The sequence below is a fragment of the Mauremys reevesii genome, linkage group 4, assembly GCF_016161935.1.
Source record: "Mauremys reevesii isolate NIE-2019 linkage group 4, ASM1616193v1, whole genome shotgun sequence".
In the NCBI taxonomy this organism is placed as follows: domain Eukaryota; kingdom Metazoa; phylum Chordata; order Testudines; family Geoemydidae; genus Mauremys; species Mauremys reevesii.
The window spans coordinates 95239377-95265969 of record NC_052626.1 but is presented as its reverse complement, the minus strand read 5'-3'; the positions used below and the strand labels follow the sequence as shown (position 1 = coordinate 95265969).

At 44.6% G+C, this 26593-nt stretch overlaps 1 protein-coding gene across 1 annotated transcript in view; it reads left to right on the top strand.

The window, feature by feature from the left end:
• Positions 1-15667: 15667 nt before the first annotated feature.
• Positions 15668-26593, top strand: part of ARNTL (aryl hydrocarbon receptor nuclear translocator like) — a 108388-nt gene continuing 97462 nt past the window's right edge. The window contains exon 1 of the mRNA XM_039535236.1: positions 15668-15688. The gene's annotated coding sequence lies outside the window, so the exon portion shown is untranslated. The remainder of the gene's footprint in view (positions 15689-26593) is intronic.

Sequence of the window (26593 nt, the reverse complement as noted above, 5' to 3'; positions counted from 1 at the left end):
GGATGGTATAATGGGATAGCCTAATTTTGACAATTAATTTGTCTTTAACTACTAGCGGTAAATATGCCCAATGGCTTGTGATGGGATATTAGATGGGGTGGGATCTGAGTTACTACAGAGAATTCTTTCCTGGGTGCTGGCTTGTGAGTCTTGCCCACATGCTCAGGGTTTAGCTGATGGCCATATTTGGGGTCGGGAAGGAATTTTCCTCCAGGGCAGATTGGCAGAAGCCCTGGGGGGAGGGAGGGGTTGCCTTTCTCTGCAGCGTGAAGTCTTTAAACCACGATTTGAGGACTTCAGTGGCTCAGACACAGGTTTGATACAGGAGTGGGTGGGTGAGATTCTGTGGCCTGCATTGTGCAGGAGGTCAGACTAGATGATCATAATGGTCCCTTCCAACCTTAAAAATCTATGAGTCTATGCTTATACAAGGAGCTGCATATTAACTTCTGAAGCGCTGCATGTGGCTCTGGAGCCACAGGTTGGCCTCCCCTGTTGTAGACGCTATGTTACTTACATTGGCTGTTGGCTGTCATTCTTGACAATTTCACAGCTCTGCACTGGAGCTGTGAAAATGACACGAAAAGCTAACAGGCTCCCTGCTCTGAACTCCCCCAACCCTGGGGCAGTTGTAGGGGCTACAGTAAAGTGACCATACGTACTGGTTTTACCAGTACAGTACTGGTTTTTTGGACATTGGTCTGGTTAGTTGTGAGATGTAACCAGTACAGTTTAGGACTACAAAATCAAAAATTATTAATTTATCAAAAGATTGAGTACATCAAATCAATCCTTGATAAACCAGCCTAAATCATTTTTATTAATTTATCCTAGTTTTAGTTTTATTTTACATGACGGATCTCGTCATTGGATCTCGGCAATACTCGGCATTCAGCACACGCACTCTCACTATATTGTGGCCGCGGCGACTCTTCGATAATACTCCCGCGCATTACATACAGCCCGACCGTGGGAACTCGATGATGACGTCATCACACAGGGTCCGCCAAAATCGACCAATTCGGTGTTAGCTTCGGACTATAAAAGGCCCTCCGCAGCACAGGACAGGCACCAGTGATCTGGCATCTTCGGACCGTGACACTGGCCCTCAGAGCTCCGCGCTCTCTCGGTTACTCGAGCTTTTCACTCCGCTGTTTTCACGGCGCAACTCGCTGCTTCGCCAGGACCCGATGACTTCGCCCCCTTGGACCAGGATCGACGCCTTCGCCCCTTTGGACCAGGACCGGCGTCTTCGCCCCCCTCGATCCTGGACCGGTGACTTCACCCCCTCGGACCAAGACCGACATCTGACGAAGTTTGTAATAATTGTTTATTTTTGGACACCTATGGTGCCAAAACGACGAAAGTGCGTCTTCAATGACGAGTTAAAATCGAAATATACATTCATCAAAGCAAGTACTAATAATGACAATAGTGAGGTGGAATGTGTAAAATGCAGAAGTGTATTTTCTATTGCAAACAGTGGAAAAACCGACATTGAAAACCACATACAAACAGCCAAACATAAATGGGCTGTGTCTGCAGCAATTGCAAGTACGAGCGTGACATCATATTTTAAGAAAAAACGATTTGAAGATGCTGAAAGAAAACTAGGTGCAGCTGAAGGTTTATGGGCGTACCACACAGTAATGCATAATCACTCATTCCGATCAATGAATTGTACCTGCAAACTGATTAAAACATGTTTTGATGCCAGGTTTACATGTTCTAGAACAAAATGCGAGGCAATAGTTACCGATGTGCTGGTGCCTTATGCAAAACAGTTATTGGAAGAGGATTTAGATGCTGCAAATTTTATTTCTATTTATTCGGATGCATCAAACCACAAGGAAGTAAAGTTGATTCCCATAATAATAAGATATTTTTCATACCAGTCTGGAATACACGTCAAAATTTTGGAAGTAAGAGATTTGCCAGGTGAAACATCTGACATAGTTACTGATTATATTTTGGAAATGGTAAAAAAGTATCGTTTAGATACCAAGGTACTTGGATTTTGTGCTGACAACACCAATACTAACTTTGGAGGAATGCGAAGAAGTGGGAAAAATAAATTTTTTACCAAGCTGAAATCAAATTTGGGTGGAAGAAAGCTTGTGGGAATTGGTTGTGCCGCTCATATTTTGAACAATGCTATACAAACTGCAGCCGACTGTGTACCAATTGATGTGCAAACTTTCATCACCAAGATTTATTCATACTTTTATATATATACAGTGCGCATTAATGAATTGAAAGAATTTTGTGAATTCGTGGACATTAAATATAAGAAAGTCTTGGGATACAGTGCCACACGATGGTTGGCGTTACGACCCGCGATTGAGCGCGTCCTACAAATATATCCTGCCTTAAAATCATATTTTGCCTCAAACGAGAAGAGCCCCACAATTATCACAAAATATTTTGATAATTCAGAGACAGAGTCCTGGCTTTACTTTTTGCATAACGTGTCATCAATGTTCCACAATGCTATTTTGAAAATAGAAGGACAGGAGATTTCTATTATAAAAACTATCAATATTTACAATGACTTAAAAACAAAATTAGCTGACAGAAAAGCAAACGTTTTCTTGCCGTTACAGGTGCGGCAAAATTTGAAGCAGCTTGAGGAAGAAGGCATATTAAAACCTGCTATTTTCAAAGAAAAAGTGGTAGAATTTTATGACACATGTATTCAAAATCTAGAGGAATGGGAAGGACCTATTAAGCATACCGAAAAATTCAATTGGGTTTTGTTAAACACTAAACTCACCCATGACAACATTCAAGTTTGCAGTGATTACATTCTTCAGTATTTTTCTGAAATCAATTTAGTAGAAGACGAACTGTTTGATGAAACCTGCTTTGTCCTGCGCTACATTACAGATGAAAAAATTACTCACTGGAGACAAAATTCTGTACCAGTATTGAACAGATGGATTGAAATATTCAAAGCCTTCAGTGAAAATGATGTTTCCTACAAAAATATTGGCAAATTGGTAGAATATTGTCTCTGTTTACCAGGAACCAATGCACCTGCTGAACATCTTTTTTCTTTGATGAACAATATCTGGTCCAGTGATAAAACTCAATTACATATTGAAACTTTGAAATGTTTGCTAATTACTAAATATAATTTTAACCAAACTTGCATGGAATTTTATAAAAACATCCAGGAAAACAAATTATTATTAAAATCAATCCACTCTTCACAAAAATATAAGCAGCAAAATTAGGAATGTAGATTAAGTACTTTTGTACCATTTTTTATTAAAACCATTTTCTTTTACTGCTACACTTGTTTCTTTATTACTTGGATCCCAAAATCCTAAGTATACAATTATGTACTAATCTACCCATATCAAATATTTGGGTTTTTTTCGCAAAATTACTTTCATAATATATAATATAAATAAAAGAAGTACATTTTATTGTATTCTTTCACTTAAAGAAAAAAAAAGTTAAGCATATTCCGCAATATTTTTTCAATTTATATTCTATGACAGCGACTATTACTCATGCTGGCTGAGCTATTTTAAATGTCCTGGTTTTAAATTTGAAAAAAATGGTCACCTTAGGCTACAGGTGGAGCCCAGCTGCCACCTGAGCTCAAAGCCAGGAGTAAGGTGGCAGCAGGGATCCCTGTGGGGAGTGGGGAGCCTGGGCAGCAGTCGGACTTCCAGCAGAAAGCTCCACCAGGAGATGAGAGCCCATGCTCTCAGCCCCCCACACTGCCCCTCTTAAGTTGGTGCAAATACTCCTGATAGAGACATGCTCCACCGACAGAAGGAGGCTAGCGTGGACTTGAAAAACCACAGTAATTACTGCCGCGACAGTAACTCAACTTAAGCTTGTAGTGTGGCCATGCCCTGAGAATCACTGTGCCAGCCCCAAAGGCATTATGCATTTATCCTTCCTCCCCGGAGAGCACTGTGATATCTGTATGAAGAAGCTATATTACAAGTTTCCTCTGTACCTTATGTATGTTGCTAAACGGCTGGGTCTGTGCGTTAACCAGATGGGGGAAATGTGTATGGATTTCTCCCAGTCCGGAGCAGCCCTACAAGCCGGGGGGCGGGGGTCCAGCTGTGCATGACTTACAGGGAGCAGCCTGCTGCCTGCCTAACCCTGGTGTGAGCTCATCGCCGGTCTTGGGCTCTTTGGGGTTTTCCTCCGACGCCTCCCGCAGCTGAGCCGAAACCCGCGGCGCCACCCCACAGGCTGCCGGAGACACGGCAAAGCGGGGCCCCCAGCCGGGGCTGCAGCCACTCGGTCGCGTCCTGTCGGGAGCCCGGCTGGGGGCTCGCGGCTGGCGATGCAGACTCCGCCCGCGCCCCTCTCCCCACGGCGGCCCGGCAGGAGCCACAGGCGCCCCCCGCCGGCAGGGAGCCGGGTCCGCCCCGACCGCGGCTCCCGCTCCAGTGAGGCTCGAGGGCGGCCGGGGCGGTACCTGCAGGGAGGGGAGCGCGGCTGCGACCCCGGCAAACCAGAACTCGTCCAACTACCCGGGGGCGGCCGTTACCCGGCGCGAGCCCCATTCAAACCCGCGGCCGCTCCCCGCTCGCGCCCGGCAAAGGTCACGTGAGGGGGAGAGGCGAGTTGGCGCATTCTGGGTTCTGAGCACCAGGGGGAGCCAGCGGGCTGCCCGGGCACACGGCCCCGGAGGCACCGTGCGGTGCCTGCACCCCAGGGCTGCGGGGGTGGCACTTGGGGCAGGGGCAGCGTGCGGATCCCCCCGACCGCCCCTACGCGTAGGAGCCGGAAGGGGGACATGCCGCTGCTTCCGTGAGCCATGGCATGCGTGCAGGGCGAGCCCGAGACCCCGCTCCCCAGCTGGAGCAGGGCGATCCCAAGACCCCGCTCCCCCGGGGAGCTTGAGGGCCAGATTAAAACGGTTGGTGGGCCGGATGTGGCCCACAGACCGTAGTTTGCCCAGCCTTGCTACAGCGCATGAATTATAGAAGTGTAGGATTGAAAGGGACCTCAGTAGTTCATCTAGTCCAGTCCCCTGCACTCAAGGCAGGAGTAAGTAAAAAATAATTTTGGACCTGGCTACCTGACAGACTGTCTCTCTCCCCACAGTTACAGTTATCATTGAGTTTAGGAACAGTGCTTCAGCTGGACTCCTTCAGGAGATGGCTGCTTTCAGGGTACTCCTGGCCCATGAGGGCCAAAACCTGTAGTGGGCATGGTGCTAAGCCCATTTATTTTCTAAGGCACTTTGAGAGGGGGGAGGTTGTAGAGTTTAAGGTGTAGTTAGGGAATATTTATGGTTTGTGATTAATGGATGGTGGTGGTGTCAGCAGCACTCAATGTCTTCTGAGTTTTTAATGTATTGGATTCCACTTGTTTTAAATGAACTAGTGTGACTTTTACTTCCATTTGCTTTGGCCCTAATTAACTAATTACTAGGGCTGTCAATTAATCGCAGTTAACTCACACAATTAACTCAAAAAATTAAGTGTGATTAATTGCACTGTTAAACAATAGAATACCAATAGGCTGTATGACTGCATCAAGGTCTTCATTCATAAATAAATGGTTATATCTGTCTAACTAAGCAGAGATGGAAAGGTGCCCTCTTGACTACAGCTTCTCCCTGTTGTTGAAAATGAACAGTCTACTAAACAAAAAGCCAAATTCTTCTCTCACTCACATAATCTCACTAGCAGCTGCTTAAGTAAGGAGGGACTGCTCTGTAGCACACTATTCCAATCAAAAGGGCCAGTCTTGCTTATTTTGCTCAGGTATAGAGCCTGATTGATTTTAAAGGGACTAATTCCTTGCAAACAGAAAACAGGATTTGACCCAAATTGTACAGCAGCTCAAATTTTCTCAGCCAATGTACAATACTATAGCAAAAACATTATCTAACTGTGTTCTAGAAAAGTCACAGGTCAAAGTTCTAATGATTTAGCTATTGATAATTAAGGAGTATAGTCTTTTACTAGCTTTATGCCTTTTCAAGTATACAGTTAGAAGGGCTTAAGTGTATTATACAGTTATCAGTTTTCATACAGGCACATCAACATGTTAACAGAGTGCTTGCGTACCTCACACACCTAAGGATTCATTAACGAAGTGTAATTAGGAATTCCTGCATTTTGAATTAGATAGAAAAGACATTCTTTGGAGAATTTTCCCCCTTTTAAAAGCTAATTATTGCAACAAGTAGTCTTTTTGTATTTTGACAAGGTCTGTGTAGCAGCAGCGATGTATCCACTGCTTCCACTTCCTCTTACACTATTGGTGATTGGGTGATTTTAGTGCTTTGGTGCCTCCAGCCAGAGCAAAAGCCCCAGAAGGGAAGGACAAGAGAAAGTCCTTTTCTCCCTATGGAGAACAATCCTAGCCCTCTTGCTGCAGGTTTTGTTTCACCAATTTTATAGGTAACTCCCTCCCCAACAAACTAAATTATGCAACAGTAATCTACCCTCTACCCAAAATGGCTTTGCTCCACTGGTTTCCAAGGCCACTTCCTACAGTGCCTATCCAGTGGCGTAGCCAGGTTTTCAGCGTAGGGGGAGCAAAAAACATAAAAAAAACCCCTTTGCTCCCCCTCTGGCCACGCCCCCAGACCAGACCCCCCCTCCCCCACCTTCCCTCCTGCTCTGCCGCCTGTCCCCAGCTCCTGTCCCAGCTTTCGGCTGTGTCTGCACCAGCCGGCAGGCGCAGCTTCCACGCAGGCCTGCCACCCCACAGCTCCTCCAGCCGTGTGGGTGGCAGCGCCGGCCGGCAGGCACCGCTGACTGGGCCTTTAAAAGTCCGATCGGCGGCGCACCAAGGCTAAGGCAGGCTCCCTGCCTGCCATGGCTCTGCGTGGCTCCCAGAAGCAGCAGCATGTCCCCCCTCTGGCTCTTAGGTGTAGGGGTAGCCAGGGAGCGCCGCATGCTGCCTCCACCCCAAGCACCAGCTCCACAGCTCCCATTGGCCAAGAACAAATGGGAGCTGCGGGGGTGGCGCCTGCAGATGGAGCAGCACATACAGCCACCTGGCTGCGCCTCCATGTAGGAGCCGGACAGGGGACATGCCACTGCTTCCAGGAGCTGACTGAGGTAAGCGCTGCCTAGAACCTGCACCCAAGATCCCCCTCCCATGCCCCAAGCCTCTGCCCCAGCCCTGATCCCCTTCCCACCCTCGGAACTCCTTGATCCCAGTCTGGAGCACCGTCCTGCACCCCAAACCCCTCATCCCCATCCCCACCCCAGAGTCTGCACGCCCAGCCGGAGCCCCCACACCCTCTGCACCTCAACCTCCTGCCCCAGCCCAGAGCCCCCTCCTGCAACCCAAATCCCTCATCGCTGGCCCCACACCTCCAGCTGGAGCCCTCACCTGCTCCCACACCCCAACCCACAGCCCAGAGCCCACTCCTGCACCTTGAACCGCTCATTTCTGGCTCCACCCCGGGACCTGCACCCCAGCCCAGAGACCGTAACCCCTCCCACACTCCAACCTCCTGCCTCAGCCCGGAGCCCCATCCCATACTCTGAACCCCTTGGCTCCACCCCCCAGCCTCGAGTCCCCTCTCACACTCTGAACTCCTCATTTCTAGCCCTTCCCTGGAGCCTGCACCCCCCGCCAGAGCCCTCACCCCCTCCCACACCCAAACCCAAACCCCCTGAGCCAGCTCGGTGAAAATGAGCTAGTGAGTGAGGGTGGGGAGAGTGAGCGACAGAGGGAGGGGGGGATGGAGTGGGTGAGCAGCGGGGCCTTGGAGTGGGGGCGGGGCCTCAGAGGAGGAGGGGTGGGGCAAGGGTGTTTGGTTTTGTGCAAGTAGAAATTTGGCAACCCTATACCTGGGGGTGATCCCAACAGCCTGCTGCTACATAACTCATTCCCTCATTCCTTTAGTAGAGTCCCATACCAGCTCAACCCTTGTCTCCAGAAAACTTCCCAGCACTAATCTGCTCATACCAACTCCCTTCACTTATCGAGTTATATCTCTTAGCAGGCCTGGCTCTCACTCATACCTGTGGGAGGGAATGCAGGCACTGGTCAGAGATGAAACTTGAAACCCTTAAGGGCCTGCTCACCCTGTGATAGTCTCTTATGAGAAAGTGATCTAATGCTTTGAGCACAGAACAGGGAATCAGGAGCTCCTAAAGTCTAAGCCTGACTTTCTCATTTACTTGTCTATTGTCTTTGGCAAGTTAGGGTTTTTGCCAGTTTTACTATTATTACTATTTTTTAATAATGCTTAATACAGAGATGTATTATAGAATGGATCTGATCCTACATTGTTTGTTCTACATCTGGCATCTAATATAGCTACTGCAAAATTAACTCCAAATTAAAAAATAAGAATCAGGAATAACAGTTTTAACCTTCAAAGGTAATGGAACAGAAATTCAACTTTACAAATAAGTTGACTCAGAGTATAATTCTGAGTATGGAAGGTGGAAAAAAATACCTTATTGACTGCCGCTGTTGTTGTAGAGAAAAATCAACCAATACAGAAATAATCTATGACCCATATGATAATGTGGGAAGCCTAATTGTCATTTAAAAGGAATCTTTTACTTTTGTGCCACTCTTGGGAAAAAAGGAATAATCAGTATATCTTTTGGGGTTAGCAGAACTCTGGTGACTACTAGTAACCATGGAAATGAAAAGAGAGCTAATCAGAGACCAACACCAAACTAGCAGGAGTGCTTAAAAGCATAAAACAGACATATGACTAATTTTCCACACATTGAAGCTGACTGCTTCATTATCAATTACATTAAGGACAAAAAAAAAAGTCCAGGAAGCCTTTTGAGTGTATTAGGTATACAGCATATGTCATTGCTTCCCACTGAAAACACAGGAAATGCCTTTGAAGGCTTGGGATTAGGCACACAATGCGTCTGAGCTGGTTTAAAGGAATGAAATAAAAATGGCTATTGTCTTTTAAAAGGATTAGTAACAATGTGCAACAAAAGAATAAAAAGGCATAGCTGATGGAATGTTTTCTCTCAAAGGGTAAAACTGGAGTTATGGAGCTTATGTAGCTAATGATTAGTAACGTCTTAGTTAGTCTATGTCAAATGACATCTGACTGCTTGCTCTCCAGCTGAAGAGAGTCCTGAATTTAATAGACACAGAAAAGATCAGCAACAGCCACCACTCAGCTGATGATGTCATTAACTAAGCATCTTATGAGCCATATAATTATGCTGGGTATTTGATTGCTGTATTTGTGATGGACCAAACCCAGACATTGTTTACCCAACCACAATTATGGTCCTCAAAGACATACATCCTCAAAGAGGAGGGAACTGGCAAAAAAGAGGCATTCCCTGCTATAGTATGTGATTGTTGACAGGGAAAACCTTTCCAGCAGTGCATACCCATAAATGACATCTGCTTTGAAAGGGCACTAGAACAGTGTTTGTCAAACTTCGGGTCATGACTCAGTACTGGGTCGCGGCATGTCAGGCATTGATCACTCTGGTCAGCACCGCCGACCGGGATATGAAAAGTCCCATCAGTGGTGCTGCCCAGCTAAGGCAGGCTAGTGTCTACCTGTTTCGACACCACACTGCACCCCGGAAGTGGCCAGCAGGGGGTCCAGCTTCTAGGCCGGGGGTGCCACGGGGCTCCGCATGCTGCCCCCGCCCCAAACACCAGCTCTGCACTCCCATTGGCTTATAGTGCACAGTGATTCAAAAAGGCAAATATATCAGCCTGATCAGTGCTAACCCTACCCTACATGGTTGCATAGAACCCTGCCCCACCAGCACCAAACTTAGCATCACTAGACAAACGTATAGTGATCCAGGCCCTCCTCCTTGTCTTTCTTCCCTGTTGCAGTTCAGATACAGTACCAGAGTGGGAATTCCTATCCAACTTTCCTACTTAGGAGGCGAGCAGCTGGAATACCCTAACAGACTTTGTGCCAAGCATGACTTGACATAAACATAATGATTGCTGGTGTTGGAGTGCACTAGGCAGCTGGTATGCCAGGTTTATCAATGGCATAGAGGCATCTGCATCAGCAGAATGAAGAATTATGTCCTAGTGGGGCATGGACCACCTGCATCAGAGTTCAGACAGTCCTGACTAGTCTATTGCCAGTTGTTGCCCTGATATTGTTGTTAACCTCCCTGCCCCACCTCTCCTCTCCACACGTGTGAGAAATTGAATGTATTGCCTAACTCCACTAATCCCAGTCCCATCTTAATTCTTTCTACCATTTCTCTTCTTGCCTCATGTTCAACTTCTTGAATTTGTTTCATTTTCTCGTGCTCTTTCTTAATCAATTGCTTGTGGTGGTTTCAGTTTAAGGAGGCCAGCAGAGGATACCATTTTTCACAAACAGGTGAAGGGGAAGCCTGCTACCTGCTCCTGAAGGTAATGGACACCCTCTAAGATGACAAGGAGATCTTCTTGGGGCTTGCCCCACTTATGTAACAGATAATGAAGGACTGGGTGCCTAAGGGACCTTTTGTGCTGTTGAGTTTACTATCAAGGGCTCTGCCAAAACATTGTCCTTTCCTGGCAGATGAAGATCCCATTTGAGTTATCTGATGCTGAATGCTGCACTTCTACATAGGGTGACTAGACAGCAAATGTGAAAAATCGGGATGGGGTGAGGGGTAATAGGAGCCTATATAAGAAAAAGACCCAAAAATCAGGACTGTCCCTATAAAATCAGGACATCTGATCACCCTACTTCCACAGCAAAATAATTACATGTCATAGCTGATAGCTCAAACCCCTCTTTGGTAATTGGTGTAATAGTACCATATTGTAGTCTGTCAAAATTTGGATAGGTTTCGAATTGATGAAATCATTGCAAGCCACACAAATAGCTCCCAGTTCCAGCACATTCATGTGGAGCCCTGTTTCCTGCAGATTCCAGAAACCCGGAAGACGGAGGAAATACAGGTGAGTACTTCAGCCAGCTCCAAAGCATCTGTAACTTACTGGAGAAAACAAGGGAGGCAAGAAGGGAGCTCCCTGCCAGACATGTTCCTCCTTCATCTCCCACAGCAGGGAGTCCTAAGACATTGTGACACACATGTCCATACTATCAAGATGGAGATGGTACACCTCTCATTACCAGCTCTGCAGAAGCCTTGGACATAATTTAATAAATTATGTCATGTGAATGCATGAAGCCATCATAAGGCCTAACAGCAGTAAGAAAAGCTGCACATTTGTCCAATGCTAGGATCTCAAAGAGGAAATTGTCTTCTGGGTGATATAGAATCTTCCTGTTGGCAAGAAAGTTTTCAGAGCTCCAATCTCATTTTTTGTGCAGGGATGAAAGTGAAAAAAATTTTTGTTTCTGCAGCTAGGACATAGAACAAGGAGAGGGGCACCACGGCATACTATTTCCTTTTAGGGAACATCTCCACAGACCTAGCATGTGTCACAAAGGAGAGCAGGGAATAAGGGAGCAGCTGGTTTCTGCAGCATGCTCCCCCAGGTACCGAGTAGATTCCCAATTGGAAATCTACAGGGAAGGTAATACTCCTAGAAAAAGTATTAACTCCACAGTTAAGCTTCTCCCCCACTTTAGAGAAGAGTGTATCGCACAGCCACAGATGTAACAGCCAGCAGAACCAAGTTTTTTAGAGCCTTACAGGTAGGCGGGGAGGGAATCCCAGAGAGCAGAACTGAGGTGAAGATCATCCTCAGGGATGGCCAGGGAGTCACAGAGCTTTTCTGTGTGCATGGATCCTTCAGATCCAAACAGCTTGCAGGATGCATCACCTGTACACTTCTAAGGCCAAGAAAGTAATGGAAGGTTAAACTAACAGAGCTTTAAAAGTAGTTTTCCTTTCTTGCGAGTTTTTTTTCCAAGGAAGGAGAGCACCGGGAGCCTTAGATAAGAAGTCAGGAATTTCAGGCACAACACTGTAACACAAAACATTAAAATAAGGACAAATTGTATTCCAAAAACAATGACTAAGACTTTTTGTGCCTACACTAATTGGGTTAAATGTGTATTTCCTGTTTCTTAAATTTATGTCTGTTTCATGTTTTTCCTCATTTATCACAATTTCTTCTCAAGTTTTAGCTGAATTTGTAAATTATGTTCCAGTTAGATCCATCAGCAAAGAAGATGCTGTCTAGACAACATCCTTTTAGCAAATGCCAGGCAAATTATGTTTTTCAGCTGTAGAGCTGCTCAGTGTGTGCTTCCAAGTATAACCTATTTACTGGTGCACATCAGTCTGGTAAGTTATAGTCATTATCTAAAACTTCATTCCTGCATATCAGGGAATCTTAAACAGGAAATTCCAGTTAATGTAAATGAATGCACAGAACATATCTTATATAGTATAGAGAAAGATATTTTTATTTCTATTTCATACCCATAAAAAGCTCTAAGTGCCCTGATGCATAATTAATATTACAACAGAACCCCAGCAACATTAAAATAATAATTCAAAAAAGAAAAATAAGCTCTTTATTCCATCATTATTATTATTTTCAGTAGAAAGTAAATATGACAGTTTGAGTATAATGTTTTAGGATGAATCATTTGTGCAAATCAAAAGCATATATTTGTATTCCCGATATGTGATATAGTAATCTGAGAGAGGCGTAGTCTGAGCACAGGATTGGAAAGTAGGATGTCCAGTTTAGGGTTGGCCAGAAACCAAGAATTCCATTTTGCAAAATATTTCAAGTTTTCAATATTTGTTTTCATTGTGTATTGGAATGAAACTGAGACCTTCCAAAAATTTCATGAAAAAAGAATCGTTAGGGCACACCCCAAGGAGGTGGGAGAGCAAGGTTTAAGTCCTTGCTCTGCCTGATTTGGAGCAGGGATTTAAACTTGGGTCTCCATCAGGCTACACAGTCAATTTCTTGTGGTGGAGCTCTTACATCTTGTTTAAATAATTGTATATTCACTGGGTCAGAGAGGAAGAGACTGGTTCTCTAGTCCAGGGTACTCACCCTGGATGTAGGAGTCCTGGGTTCAAGACCCTCCTCCAAATTAGGCAGAGCAAGGTCTTGAACTCCACCATCACAGGTGAGTGCCTTAACTACTGACATTAGTTGGTCATTCCCCCTCCTCCTTGATTCCATTCTGGATCTAAGAACCCTTCCTGACAAAACCTTTGCTGAAACCTACATGTTTCTGGGGAAAGGTTTGGGTTTGACAAATCAGGACTGTCCAGCAAAACACATTTCATCAAAAAATTCCTGACCAGCTCTACACCTGAGTTCTAATCCCAGTCTGATTGTGACCTCTCTATCACCCTAGACAAGTCATTTACATGTTCCTTTTCACTTTCTATCTCTGAAAAATGGGTGTACTAAACCTATTTAACACACACTGTGTGATCAGGGTTAATTAAATAATAATAGTAATAAAATACTTTTAAGATCAAAAGAACGTAATACTAATTATTTTTAATTGTTTTAAATACATATACATACAGTATTTTTATGAATAAAAATATTGTGTATTTTAAAATATTAATTTCAAGAACATAAAAAAAGTTTTCCTGGCCTTCCTCCCAGCTTGAAATTGAAAAGGAGTTTTGTACTATGTAAAAACAAAGATAACCTCACATTACATTGAAGGTTTGAATGGTCAGCAGCACCCATTAAGTGTTAGGTGCAGCTGAGGTAGGAAGTCACAAATAAATCCATCTCTATCCCCAGCATAGCACATATACCACCTGACTGTGGTACCAAAGAGCTAGTATGCCAGCCAGGGATTACTGGAGTGCAGCCATGCCCCTTTACAATTCAAGCATGCCACCAATAGACCAAGGAAAGCAGGAGTGAGTGTTGTACAACCAGCTGATGATTCCCAGCTACTACTGGCGGTTGGTAAAACTTAGAAGAGCCTTTTGGATGTTCTTAAATTGACATCAGTGCACACCCGGGGAGCACTTAGATGACTTATTGCCATCTTTGCAACCCCAAGGAGCTCTGTCAAGCATTCCATAGCTGCATCAGGAACTTGGTTGCTGAGTTGAATTTGATACTTAGATTGTAAGCTGTTTTGATAACAAACCTGGGTAATTTTTCAGATACACCTATATCCCATTTTCAAAAGAGATTTAGGAATACAGAAGGCTAAGTCCTATAGGCTTGGTCTACACTACATGGTTAGGTCAATGTAAGCCGCATTGAGTTGACCTAGCTGTAGAAGTGTCTTCACTTAAATTTGGCTCCCGCTGACATAAGTGCCTCTCTACGCCAATTTAGTAACACCACCTCCCCAAGCAGTGTAAAGTCACGATCAATGTAATTATGTCAATGCAGTATCAGTGCAGACATTGTGTTGCTTACATTGATTGTTATTGGCTTTCAGAGCTGTCCCACAATGACCCACATTGACAATAAAACCTATACAAGCGCTCCTAGTGAGGATGCGCATCGCCAACACAAGGAGTTAAGTGATGGCTGTATGTCAACGTAAGATAGGTCAACAAAATTTTGTAGTGTAGACATGGCCATAGACTTTCAATGAAATTAGGCCCCTCAGTGCCCAAATCACTTTTGGAAAATGGGACTTAGGTTCCTTGGGGATTTAGGCACTTGTAAAAATGCTACCCCCTATCTTCATTTGTCCTTTTATAGCACCTAGTACACTGGACCCCAGTCCTAATTGGGATTGGCTTCAGTGGAGTTGCAAGGGATGTTAATTAAGACAGAATATGGACCATTGTGTTCCAGAAGAATCTCAGCTTCTCTTTCTGTTTTTGTTTTGGGTGTGATGAATTTACTGGTATTGTTTGGGTACCAGTTAATTCAATATATGCTATGAACTGATGAATAGATGCAGCAGTGAATCAAGAAGGGGAAGACAGTGGGAAGATGGTCTCTAAAGTTTACATGAAGCCTCACCAAGAGGTAGCAGATGGGGAAGCAGAAGAGAAGAATGAGGGGGCATTTGATAGCTGCTTTCAACTACCTGAAAGGGGGTTCCAAAGAGGATGGATCTAGACTGTTCTCAGTGGTACCTGATGACAGAACAAGGAGTAATGGTCTCAAGTTGCAGTGGGGGAGGTTTAGGTTGGATATTAGGAAAAACTTTTTCACTAGGAGGGTGGTGAAGCACTGGAATGGGTTACCTAGGGAGCTGGTGGAATCTCCTTCCTTAGAGGTTTTTAAGGTCAGGCTTGACAAAGCCCTGGCTGGAATGACTTAGTTGGGAATTGGTCCTGCTTTGAGCAGGGCATTGGACTAGATGACTTCCTGAGGTCCCTTCCAACCCTGATATTCTATGATTCTATGAAGCAGTGATATGTGTCCCTGTAGTGAGTCGGTGTGGCTCCCCTCCTGCCCGGCAGAGGGAGCTCCCTTGCCAACCCCCCAGTGGGCGGAGCCTCCACCATCAGTCCCCGCCCCCCGGAAGTCAAGGGGCAGGGCAGGAAGTAGAAAAGGAGGGCACCAAAGCTCAGTCAGCCGGCAGCCGCCGCTGCGAGCAGACGTGCCGGCGGGAGCTCCTGGCTGGGAGCCCTCCTCGGCCCGAGGCAACTGCCCTGCCTGGCCGGAGCTTCCCCGCGCCCACTACGACGAGGAGCCTCCCCGGAGCCAGTACTGGGAGGAGCCCCCAGGATTGCCTAGCGCCCGCTACGACAAGGAGCCCCCCAGGCCCTGCTGTTACCCGGAGGAGCCGCCCGAACAGTCCTGGCCCAACTTCCCGGAGGAGCTGGCGGACCTGCCGCCAAGCCTGGGTCCAGAGGAGCCGATGCAGACGGACTGGCCCGAACCCAGTGCGACCGACGAGGTAGGCCCTGAGGGGGGAATGGAGTGTAGCCCGGGGGTAGCCGACCCCTGTCAGGCTGCGGGCACCGACGTGCCCATGTCAGTGTGTTGCGGCCAGGATCCCCACTGACTGCCGCGGATCCACGCCGCTGTTAGGGCCCCAGGCTGGGACACAGTGGAGTGGGTGGGCCTGTGTCCCCCCTGCCACCCCACTCACAGGTGGCAGTCTCCCCCCTCACACCAGCACCCCAACCCAAAGGTCTGGACTTACCGGTTGTTTGCTCAGCTCCTGACTGAGGACCTGAGTCCCTGAACCTGAACTGCTGCTCAGCCCTGCTCCAGGGGGCCTGGGCCCTAATTGTACTGCTGTTGCCCAGCCCCTGCTCCAGGGGGCCTGGGCCCTAATTGTACTGCTGTTGCCCAGCCCCTGCTCCAGGGGGCCTGGGCCCTAATTGTACTGCTGTTGCCCAGCCCCTGCTCCAGGGGGCCTGGGCCCTAATTGTACTGCTGTTGCCCAGCCCCTGCTCCAGAGGGCCTGGGCCTACGTTGTACTGCTGTTGCCCAGCCCCTGCTCCAGAGGGCCTGGGCCTACATGTACTGCTGTTGCCCAGCCCCTGCTCCAGAGGGCCTGGGCCTCCTAACGTTGTTCCCTGGCACTCAAGCAGACTAACAGGAGACAAGAAGTGAGTCGGAGTGGCTCCCCTCCTGCCCGCTGGAGGGTCGAACCCCAACCAACTGATTACAGTCCCCATTAACTAAAAAATCAAAGAGTGACTAAATCTAACTGAAATCAGGGAAGGAGGCAGGAGGTTGAGCAGTGGGAGACAGTGCCCAATCATTTCAAATTTCCAGTATCCCACCTAATTTATGGAATCATATTTGTATGAATATCACTAGATATGCATTAATTCTGAATTGAGGAATCATCATATCCACAATTTAAATGCTATAATATTAATCTAAAGAGTCTGAGAAGAGGGGGAAAAAAACCCTCACCATCATAAGAAATGCATTTTAACTTTACATTTGTTTGCATGTGAAATAAACACAGTGAACCAGATTTTCCCCTTGTTTACACATATAATCCCATAATCCTGTAGATTTTAATGGGGTTGCACAAGTGTAACAAGAGCAGAATATGGCCAGCTCTGTGTGAATTGAATGTGTAAATGGAAAGCCACTAAAAAAAATTTATTATCAGTATCAGTGTCCCTTATCACCTTTCAACAAAATATGCAACTCTGAACTAACCCTGGGAAAAGTACAAAAAACATGGTTAGTGAAAAACAAAATAGATTGTTTAGATGATCTTCTGACCTCAGGTCCACATTGCCAGCATAAAGCATGCCTTGGACAGCTATTCAGGTAGTTTGTGAAGCATTTTCAAGCTATAAAGCTATACATAAATAAATAAAAGTTTTCTATGGTTGGTCACACAACTAAGTGTTCCTGTGCATCACTTTGAGCATTTAGGAGACAGAACACATTATTTTGGTTAGTGTACAGTATGGTGTTGAAATAATACTTAAGGTACACTATACGATAATCCGAATGATGTGAAGAAAGCAGCACTAAAGGGAATAAAGAACTAGGAAATCTGAAGCCTTTTTACTTTGATTTCTACATGTTTTACAACAAAAAGCATATCTGTACTAACCATGTAAGGCCCTGCTCCTACAAATACTTACTATCAGGCATAGAGCTTACTACCATGAGTAGTCCCAGAAACAGCGGGAATACTCACAGTAGTAAAGCAATACGCCCAATAATACATTTTTGTCGGACTGCACTATAAATCCATGTGTGGATGTTTGCAGGATTGGGGCCTTATTTGGTAGTTTATGTTGATACATATCAATACAGAACTGCAATGTCTATTATGTCTAGTATTGTAAACATACATAAAAGGAAGAGTTCACAATGTAGATAAAAAGGGTTTATTTCAAGTGCTCATGTGAATGTCTTTCTTTAAAACATTGACCTGTGTTGCTGTTTACTGTTACTAATTACTGTTTATAAAACTGAAGTTTCATACTCTGAATGCAATTTAATGTCTTATGAATTTAGAGATATAGCAGTGTTGCCGGCTCAAAGAGCCTGAGGCAGAGCAACAGCAGGGTTCGTTGCCCGGTGTGCGTAGCACTGATTGACACACCAGGGTGGAGAAGCAAAACCAGGTTTATTTGAGCCCAAATAAGGTGCCAGGGAGACATAGCAATCTCAAATCCTGCACACCCGCTCGCAGGCGGGGTCCCAGCATTTATACCCCCCTTGTTTGTGTAAGCCTTTTGTTCGGTTTTCCCCCTCACCCCTCCCTTCCCAACAGCAGTTACTTTGAACATTACATTTCAGCGTGTTAGAAAAAGTTCCCATTCGCAAGCTTATCTGTTGGCCTTGTCAGCTTCAGGCACAGAAGCCTTCTCCCCCCTTTCCTCCCGCCTTCTCACTACTTTTGCTAGTTTCAGCGGGACTGCTGCTGTCTGCTAAAAAGCTGACTCTCACATATTCTGCTTTTAGGCTGTTAGCATGCAGGTTGGTTAAAATTCACAGCATGTAAGAACTTTGGTTCACTTCAGGCCCAAAGTCACAACTTTGGTTTACTCAGGCCTAGTGACACCAACAGCAGGAATTGTTTGTACAGTCACCTCAAGCAATTAAGATAATAGTCATGATGCTTCAGCAATATAATTTCAAATAAAATGTCATTTTCTGACATTTACATTACAAAAAGCACAGTTAAAAATGTACCCTTTGACAATTTCAAAGATTTTAATGTTATTTCTAAGTAGGAGCCTTCTGTGCTTGAACTAATTCAGATTGAATGCTTGTAACCTGAATCTTTTTTTCAGGTAACACTTAGAGAGAACAGCCTGAAGATAACAAGTATTTACTGGTACCCATGGCTATAAGCAATTACTGTGTCTGCAATATGATGCATCTGCAGTGCACTACTAACTATGCTGTACGCTGTGTCCAATAAGTCAGATAAGATTACACAGACACACAAGGAAACAACTTTTGGCTTTTGTTCTGCTGCTTCCCATCAACATTTGAAAACCTTCAGGCAAACAAACATATATTCATAATACAGGTCAGTGCCCAATGGTGCTGCAAAGAAATTCACTTCCAATTTCCTTGAAAACTACACAATTTATGTCATGTTTCCTGTAAAAAGACCGAAAGGACCTTTAAGCTAAAAATCTTGGTGTATGTCCTCTGCTGCATCTGACCTGGCTGGGGTGCATCCATGGCTTTCCAAAACTTTTTGGCCTCTTTCTCCAATATTAACATTTGCCTGGGACTGGTTTGGCACCAGGTACAAGTCAGAGCTGTTTCAAGGCTGCATGAACTTGTGCTAGCTGGAATTGCCCTCTAGGATCCATTTCATTTCTCCAGGATCACTGGCTGTGTTCCAATTTATGCCCCTTTTCATCCCTGATATGCCTCTGTGATGTTCCTCTCTGGTGTTACCTGGCCTGGTGATCTGCTAGGTCACTCCAATCCTTGACTCTGGGAGCCAGCCTTACCCTGATCTGCTGTGAGAACCCCCACTCCTGGGCTGTTCATGCACAGCCTCTGGCATGTAAACTGCTCCTTGGATTGTGCAACCGAATGACACTAGCCAATATGTCCAGTCCCAGACACAACCCTAGGAACCTCCATCTTGCAGTGTCCAGTTATGCCTGCTGGACGCTGCAAGCTTATATGAGTTTGTCAATTTAACAAAGAAATTGATATGTACCAAGCTTGTTATCCCAAGGGGAATCTCTGACACGCTTAGAATCACAGAATCATAGAATATCAGGGTTGGAATGGACCTCAGGAGGCCATCTAGTCCAACCCCCCGCTCAAAGCAGGACCAATCCCCAACTAAATCATCCCAGCCAGGGCTTTTTCAAGCCTGACCTTAAAAACCTCTAAGGAAAGAGATTCCCCCACCTCCTTAGGTAACCCATTCCAGTGCTTCACCACTTTCCTAGTGAAAAAGTTTTTCCTAATATCCAACCTAAAAACCTCCCCCACTGCAACTTGAGACCATTATTCCTTGTTCTGTCATCTGGTACCACTGAGAACAGTCTAGATCCATCCTCTTTGGAACCCCCTTTCATGTAGTTGAAAGCAGCTATCTAGTCCCCCCTCATTCTTCTCTTCTGCAGACTAAATAATCCCAGTTCCCTCAGCCTCTCCTCATAAGGCATGTGCTCCAGCCCTCTAATCATTTTTGTTGCCCTCTGTTGGACTCTTTCCAATTTTTCCACATCCTTCTTGTAGTGTGGGGCCCAAAACTGGACACAGTACTCCAGATGAGGCCTCACCAATGTTGAATAGAGGGGAATGATCACATCCCTCAATCTGCTGGCAATGTCCCTACTTATACAGCCCAAAATGCCGTTAGCCTTCTTGGCAACAAGGGCACACTGTTGACTCATATCCAGCTTCTTGTCCACTGTAACCCATAGGTCCTTTTCTGTAGAACTGCTGCCTAGCCACTCAGTCCCTAGTCTGTAGCAGTGCATGGGATTCTTCCGTCCTAAGTGCAGGACTCTGCACTTGTCCTTGTTGAACCTCATCAGATTTCTTTTGGCCCAAAAAGCCTCCAGCTTTGTCCAGTCTGAGCAGTGTAGTGGCCATGTTTCGCAGTATGGAAAGGATACAGCTCAAATAAATCCTGAATTGAGTTGTCATACTAAGATGATGTTGATTCCATATCCATTGTAAATGGCCCATTGCAGATGCTGCAATGTCAGTCCGATGGAGAACCTCCGTGTGAGAACTGGAGGAGCTGGTAAGTATAGAACCCAGATAGCAAAAGGTGGAAAACTGATTTAATGGTTTCATTTTTCAAGAGACTGGAGTTGGAAGTGGACCTGGTCCTGGATTTTTCAGTTTTGTCTTTTACCATGAAATATGGAGACCAATCTTAGCTGACTGCTCCTCTATATGCTGGAGTGCCTCATGAAACCTGTTGGGGCTCTGGACTAAAAGAACAACGCCATCACCGTAGTCAAGGTCTGTGAGCGAGAGATCACCGATCTCAATGCCTGTGGACCTGACAGAATGCTGCATTATGAAATCCATTGCCTGACAAATGAGTGCAGAGACCAAAACACAACCCTGCCTCACACCAGATACTGATTTAAAAGGTGCTGACATCCAGTACCCCAGACGAACGCGGGTAGTGGTTCCATTATGCAGCCATAGGATGTGCTAGGTTTATATGATTTGGAGTGGTTTCAGAGCAATGGATGGACAGTGGAGTATAGGGCTTCAAAATTTGGCCCAGCAATTATATTTTTATTCATTTGTGCTGCAGTTATAAAGGATGGAAAGGAAGTATTTCAATCATCGGCCAAGACTACAAATATTGCTTTCGTGTCTTAAATACTAACCAAACAAGGAAGAGTATGTACCATTAGACAGTTCCATGAGGTGCTTACTAACATTTTCTCTCCTTCCTCTCTCTATGAATAGAAAAACAGGCATGATAAAAGCAAACAAGGCTATCCACCCCAAATGTAACTCCACTGAAGTTAATGACATCAGGTATAAGTTCAGTGTAACTAGTTCATATATACTGGAAAAAATTCCCATTAGAAAATGTGTTTTCATTAAAATTTAAAATTTCTGCTAGAAAATGTCTACTTAGACAAAATTTTCCAAATTTTTGATTGGGAGAATTAAACCAAAAAACATTGTTTTGAGTCTACATTTTTAAACAAAATTACATTTTTTGTTTTGAAATGTTTTTATTTTAAAATGTCAAAATTGTTTCATTTCAATTGAAAATGTAAAAAAAAATATCATTTTGATATTTCCAATTCAAAACTTTCCAAAATGTTTTGTTCCATAAACATATCAACACTTCCATTTTTCATTCCAATTCATAATGGAAACTAATTTAAAAAATGTCAAAATTGCCCACAAGACAAAAATTCTAAACAGCTCTAATACTTAGCCAAGTGGGCTAGAAAGCACACTATTATTCCAGTTGAATGTCGGAAATCATATTTGATTCATGTCATATGTCAAATGTATTTGGCCGTCTAATATTGTTTTCTAGCATTTGCAGACTCTTTTTACAGCATACATCCTAAAACCATTGTGATGAAGCTATCTGTACTTACAGTAATTAAACTGTATTTAAGTAAAATCATGCTTGTGATTAAATAATATTTGATAGTATTTGTTTATTCAGATAATGGCAGATGTAAACTCCACAGATCATTACACTATACCTCTTAGCCCTGTTTGCCCTCATTTGCGGGAGCTGCTCCTGAGGGGCATACTATTTTGTAGGACAAAACTAGAAGAATGCTTTAGAAAAGTTTGCACTGTTTCTATCAATGTAATTGTGTGACACAGCACGATGATAACATAGCAAGCTTGAAGAAATCCAAAATGATAGTCTACTTGAAGCTGCCAGTTATGACTCACTTGTCGTTTGAATACTTTGAAGGTACATTAATGAAAATATCAAATAATGAAATATGTATATGGCCATAAGAAAGTGCACACTGAGAAGATGGCTGATTTTCTAAAGACACTAGAGAGGAGACTGTGATTCTCAGGGCACCCTAACCCTCTGGTACCCCCTGCCTCCATGGTGAGGGAGTCTTGCCTGTGCCTGACTGAGTGGTAGCTCTACATATACACTCCATTGAAGTCACGCTACAAGGGCCTCCCCCTGACTGTCTGAACCCTCAGCCCATCTTTTCCAGGGACTCTCCAGGGGTTGGAGGAAGAACGTGCATTCTCCACAGAGCTGCTACTGGCCCTCCCACTCCTTTCTGCTTGTCCCCAAACACATATCCACAGATGTGTGGAGAGGCCAGTGTAGGGTCTGGGTGAGGTAAATAGTGTGATAGGTCCCCTCTGTGCACAATCTGATCCTCCAATATGGAAGAACTCAGTCTTTTTGTCGCCACTCTGCCTACGGACTCTGCCTAGGTATTCAGGAGCCTAGGGGAAATATTTGCTCTTGAAAATCATGGGAAATAGTTCCAATAGCACTAAGAGCACTAGAAAGCCCTTTGTCTTAAAGTTTGCAATCAGGGGTGGAAATATAATGCTCAATGTCAGGTGGAGTTCAAATAAGTGTAATCTACAATAATGGTTAGGATGTATGCCACTCCCAGTAAACGCCATACCACTAATAATCAAGTCTTTGCAGTACAGTGAAATGGGTGTGGAGAGGGAGAGACCTATTATCATATGTTGTAGCCCTGACTTCAAATACAAAATTACTGAAACTTGATAAGATCCTACTGTAGAACTGGAAATACTGACTGACAATTTAATTTCAGTCTATTGGCAGATTCACAAAAACACACAGTGAACACTGCCAAGTTTGGCTTTCTGCTCCCATTGGGAGTCGGTCAGCTTCAGGTTGCTCCCTTTTGTGCTGTCACTGACATGGTAATTGGCAGCAGCTGCACTCTTGGTGAGAAACCTGCTAGTAGGGATTGCTGTTCGTGGTGTCAACCAGTATGGCACTGGTACTCAAGTTATTGGAGGGAGTGGCCTGCAACCTCCAGCAGAAGTCAGCTACAAGTATGAAACAAACAGCCAATCTCTACTGTATACAATAATAAAACATGCATGAAATTAACCAATTTTCAAATATATAATTTAAAATACGTATATTTCATTGCCCTTCCTACCTAAGATTTTTCTGTTGAGAATATGGCCAAATAATCCATTTAGGTTCTTGCACTGTGCCCATCAATGTTATATCTCAATAACCACATGACTTTCCTCCACTTTCTTCAGATATCTTGTCCCTTCCCTCTACGCTCATCAGGAGCCATTATCCTCTGTGGTCAGCTTTTAGACAGCTTTTAGGGGTGGCTAAGAATTTAGTAGCTTCAGATGAAAAAGGACTTTACTAACTTTTTTAATGAATGGATGGATGGGAAAAGTCCTGGAACATCATGACAATGGACAATCTATTTGTATCTACAGTAACTCCTCACTTAAAATCGTCCCGGTAAACGTTGTTTCATTGTTATGTTGCTGATCAATTAGGGAACATGCTCGTTTAAAGTTATGCAATGCTCCCTTCTAACATCGTTTGGCAGCCGCCTGCTTTGTCCACTGCTTGCAGGAAGAGCAGCCTGTTGCAGCTAGCTGGTGGGGGTTTGGAACCAGGGTGGACCAGCAACCCCCCCATCAGCTCCAGCCCTATCAGCTCCCCACTCCCCTAAGTTCCCTGTGCTGCAGCCGCACAGCAGGCTAGCAATTGCAGCTATCCCTCCCCCCACTGCCATGTGTTGCTCCTTTCCCTGGAACCTAACCCCACCTATTTTCATTCATTCTTATGGGGAAATTGGATTCACTTAACATCGTTTCGCTTAAAGTCGCATTTTTCAGGAACATAACTACAACGTTAAGTGAGGAGTTACTGTACAAATAGATTGCAGTATCTAAACTTTGTTGAAACCTGGCAACCATTTTCTACTTATGTATATTAAAATTTCTGAAATGGAGCTAAATCATGTATGCTGCTTGGCTTTTCACATGATTGATAAATACACAATGGCTCTTCTGTTATATGTATTGTTCACTAGATTTCTCCCATCTTTTTTATTATTATTGAGTGTTCTTTTTGTTGCTCTTTTAGGCAATGTACTCTATATTTTGCCACATTCTTTTCTGCATCCTATTGTTTGTGCCCTTTAATTCGCCCCTGAGCCCTGGGGCTCCCAGCCGCCTCTGCAGCTGGTAGCTCCGGGGTGATTTAAAGGCCCTGCCTCTTCCCATTGAGGCCACGCCTTTTCCCAATGAGGCCACGCCCTGTCAGGACTCCGGTGTACCGGTAAGTCCTTTAAGTTACTTCCACCCCTGCTTGCCAAAATGTAGTGAATAAGTAAATATTGAATAGTTACATTTTTAAAAATAGATAATACAAACAAAATCCTTTTCCTTAGGCCAAATCCTTATCTCAGTTACACAAATGGAAATCCAGAACTACCATTGCCTTCAACAGAGTTATACCTGTGTATCTGAGATCAGAATCTGACCCCTAGTTATTAAGCAATTCCTGGCGTGTTCCAATATGCAAGGACCAAGAATCATGTCTTTCTGTGTTTGGAAAATGGCTAGCATATTTGGATGCTGCTGCATATAAATAATAGCCACAGATATTTCCTAGCCCAAATGGACTGTACACATATTTGACAGCAAGGAAACCTCTAGTTCTAATTTTGGCTTTGTGAGTGACTAAGCACACGTCTACACTACAAACATTTGCTGCTGTAGTTAGTATATCACTTGTGTATGTACATACTTGGCTCCTTGCATTGGCACTGTATATACTCACCAGGAGTGCTTGTTTTGATGCCCAGTGCGGTGCACCATGGGTAGGTATCTCAGCATGCAACTCGCCACTATCCAGCGCACTGTCTTTTGGGAAATTTTGGCAATGCATGGTGTGGCAAAAAATGAGTTGTGCGCAGGTGTGACTGGAACTTTGGGGTCAAGTTCCCATCATGCAACTTTCTCCACCCCATAATGGCATCTCTATCCCATAATTTTCTCTCCTATTTTCAAACCCCAAGAACCCACATGGGATTTCTCACTGTCCACCTCTTTGACAGAAGCATGGAGCCTACATAGCTCTGCACTATTGTCAGGAGTGTTGTAAGTACAGGGTGAACAATCCTCCAGTATGTGCAGAGCTGGAAGAAGAGTGGCAGGGAACATGATGATTTCCTGGAGGGCAGATTGCTGTGGGACACAGTGAGAACCAATTCAAGATTGTTAATGGAGTTCATGGAGCAACTGCAAATGGTGGAGCACCACTTCTCAGCGTGAGAAATGAGCACTGACTGGTGGGATCGCATCATACTGCAGACTTGGGATGACAAGTAGGGCTGCAGAACTTTCAGATGCACAAGGCCACATTCCTGGATCTATGTGCCAAGCTCACCCCCACTCTCCAGCCTCAGGACACCAGAATGAGAACTGTGTTGTCAGTGAAGAAGCGATTGGTGATTGCACTGTGGAAACTTGCAATGCCAGATTACTACCAGTCAATGGGATATCACTTTGGAGTTGAAAGATCCACTGTAGGGGCTGTTGTCATGTAAGCATACAGGGCCTTTAATCATCTCCTCTATGCAGGACTGTGACTCTCAGCAATGTGCAGGACATAATGGATGGCTTTGCAGCTAGGGGACTCCTGAACTATGGTGGAGTGGTAGATAGCTTGACCCTTGGCTCTGGTAACTGGCAGTTGACTCTGGTGTTGACCCTTGACTTCATTCGCCACCATGGATGCCTGCTCTGCCTACTAGACCTGACTCCTGCTCTGACTACTAGGCCAGACCGCATCTTGGTTCATAACACTCTGTGCCTGTTTCCCCCGTCTGTGAAATGGGGAAAATACTTAACTCACAGGATGTTGTGAAAATTAATTAGTTAATGTAGTACTTTGAAAATGTAAAATGCTAGTTACATATTATGATTCTAGCTAGCTCTTTATCTATCACGGGCTTCCTCTTTAGCCCTTAAAACAATCTTATCACAAATGGTGTTAAAGCCTTCTCTGCTTGAGCTCCTGCCCCCAGGAAAAGCCTTCATGCTATTCTCCATCTTATTGATCCTTTCCTTCATTTCAAATCATAGATGAACATACATCTCCTTTCCCTTGCCTATAGTGTGAAACATGGCTTGAAATCATGTGGAGTGAGTGTCTCTTGTTGGTTCAATGGATTTTGCTTCTCTTATAGCAAAGCTTTACTCCAGTTTTACTCTACTGTAATCATATGCCATCTGTTCTAATTCTCTTGAAATGCAGTAATTACCACCTACCAGATAGATATTTACTGCATTTCCAAGGGAATTTTCCTTTCTCAGATCCTGTGAAGTTGCCACTATTCTGTAGAGGAGGAAGAGTAGAGAGAAACACATTGGCCTCAGACTTGCT